Source organism: Schistocerca piceifrons, chromosome 8 (assembly GCF_021461385.2).
Source record: "Schistocerca piceifrons isolate TAMUIC-IGC-003096 chromosome 8, iqSchPice1.1, whole genome shotgun sequence".
Classification (NCBI taxonomy): domain Eukaryota; kingdom Metazoa; phylum Arthropoda; class Insecta; order Orthoptera; family Acrididae; genus Schistocerca; species Schistocerca piceifrons.
Window position 1 is genome coordinate 184333855 of NC_060145.1, and position 2685 is coordinate 184336539.

General features: G+C 50.1%; 1 non-coding gene across 1 annotated transcript; it reads right to left on the reverse strand.

The window, feature by feature from the left end:
* Positions 1-1195: 1195 nt before the first annotated feature.
* Trnas-cga lies at positions 1196-1270 on the reverse strand. Its single transcript has one exon. It is a non-coding gene; the product is annotated as a tRNA-Ser (tRNA).
* Between the last annotated feature and the right edge of the window lie 1415 nt (positions 1271-2685).

The window sequence follows — 2685 nt, forward strand, 5'->3', positions numbered from 1 at the left end:
GACAGGGAGAGAGAGGCAGAGGAGATGGACAGAGAGTGTGCAATATATGTGTCGAACACATATGCAGATGAAGCCTTGAGGAAAAGGCTAGTTTCAATATAAAAATAGCATATGCAGGAAAATGACTTCTCTCAAGAAATTCACAGTGGCTGTGAACCCAGGTATCCAAAGGATTACAGGGTTTTTAATTGTTAATTTTGGAGTGGTGGCAAGTTTAATGCTGTATCGCTAGTCAATGCAAGGCTACCAACCCTTGATTACACTGATGTGACGTGCATAGCCGTGCAGAGAATTGATCCGTAGTTTCTCTCATGCTCTGTACATCCCCGAGTGCTTGAATTCTGTACGTGGCTGAAAACGTGATTTCACTCAGCGTCACGAAAGATCCGACGGACCGACGAGTGGAATGTTTCAGGCTGTCATTCGACTTGGCTAGGTTGAGTTACAGACACTGCTTCCTCATTGACCAGCATCCACGCTATTGTGGATCAGAACAGACGAGCTATTAGGAAGTGGACCTAATTTGAGTGACCGTGGTGACAGGTATGCATCAGGATGATATCCAACACGGCGCTCTTGCGTGTGACGGGTTGGGGATTACGGCTGTACCACTACGTCCAGCCTCCAGAGTGGCCGCCTGAGTGCGCTGGCTGCGCCGCGTTTGTGGGCGGGCGGTCCAGATAAGCTGCGCACACAGGCCGCTGAATGAAGCCGCTCCAGCACCGGAATTCCGCGCCCGCTGCGGCCGCCGCCGCTGCCGCCGTCGGCTTTTTAATCTGCTTAGCTAAACGCCGGCGGATTTGCGGGCGCCGCGCTGGCCTCGGCTGTCGGCGGGGCCAGGCTCAGCGTCGATTTTCGGCCCTGAGCCGCCCGCACTGGCAAACAGCCGCTGTTCACAGCATGTCAACACTGGCCAGGAAGCTGATTTACCGCCGTTTCCACACACAGATTGAGGCCGTACGCCGCTTTCAGAGAGCACAGCAGCGGGGAATTTCAGCGCGCTGTCGAGTAATGACTCAACTAGGGCTGTGATGCGCTCCAAAGGCGTACAGCTCCAAAGTGTTTTCCCAGAACTGCCAGCTGCATCCGCAAAACCAAATACTACGTGTTTTATGGCGCTATAAATCCACTATTTCTAGATCATTTACAGTCCTAATAAATCTAGTTGGTGAAACTTCCTGGCAGATTAAAACTGTGTGCCCGACCGAGACTCGAACTCGGGACCTTTGCCTTTCGCGGGCAAGTGCTCTACCAACTGAGCTACCGAGGCACGACTCACGCCCGGTACTCACAGCTTTACTTCTGCCAGTATCCGTCTCCTACCTTCCAAACTTTAGAGAAGCTCTCCTGCGAACCTTACAGAACTAGCACTCCTGAAAGAAAGGATACTGCGGAGACATGGCTTAGCCACAGCCTGGGGGATGTTTCCAGAATGAGATTTTCACTCTGCAGCGGAGTGTGCGCTGATATGAAACTTCCTGGCAGATTAAAACTTTGTGCCCGACCGAGACTCGAACTCGGGACCTTTGCCTTTCGCAGGAGAGCTTCTGTAAAGTTTGGAAGGTAGGAGACGGATACTGGCAGAAGTAAAGTTGTGAGTACCGGGCGTGAGTCGTGCTTCGGTAGCTCAGTTGGTAAAGCACTTGCCCGCGAAAGGCAAAGGTCCCGAGTTCGAGTCTCGGTCGGGCACACAGTTTTAATCTGCCAGGAAGTTTCATATCAGCGCACACTCCGCTGCAGAGTGAAAATCTCATTCTGGAATCTAGTTGGTATTTGAATAAAATTTTCACGGGCTTTCAGCAGCGTTAAGTGTTTAAAATTCCACGAGCTTTCGACGAAGCACTTCGTAGCCAGGGGAAATGGCTGCCGATGGGCTTATGGTACGTCTTTATATGCTCGAACTGTTAGCTGTGACATCACTGGTGCTCATGGCATCGCCATATACGGGCATACATTGACTCCGCATTCAGTAAGCCTGCTTCAAATTCGAAATTGCAGCGCTGAGCTGCACGTCGCCGTCTCTATTCAGGATGTCATCGACGATTTTTATAACAGGCAGCCAAATGAAAACGAGACAGATAGAAAAAATGTATGTGAACCGGCTATTATATCCAAATAGCCACAGCTTTTAGAACATTTACCTACCGTGAGACAAGACCTTCATGGGAGAATTTTTGCGGTTGCATACGAAACCACGATTGTACCCAGGCGTAAGCCTCTTCGTCCTTAGCAAATCGATGATGACGAACGTCTTTCTTCAGGGCTCCAGAAATATGATTATCACGAGGGGGAGACCGGGAATGTATGGAGGATGTGAAAGGGCTCTCCAGCGAAACTGGTGCTGCATAGCCGAAACAACCTGCCAACAAATTGCCCGTCCATATGGTACCAAGCTTATCGAGTACGCTGCAAAACTTCTGCCAGAAACCCCTTCGACATCTTCCACACAAACGCGATCTCTCCCCGTGTGATATCCATATTTTTGGAGCCCTGAGCAAAGATATTTGTCGCCGTCTGTTTGCTTCGGACGAAGATGTGCACACCTGAGTACAATCGTGGTTCCGTACGCAACCGCAAACTTTTTCCCATGAAGGCACTGGCCAAGAGCCTCACAGTGGGCTAAATGTATTTACTGCTGTTACTTTTGAAACAATGAACAGTTTACTTGCTTTTTCCATCTGTCCG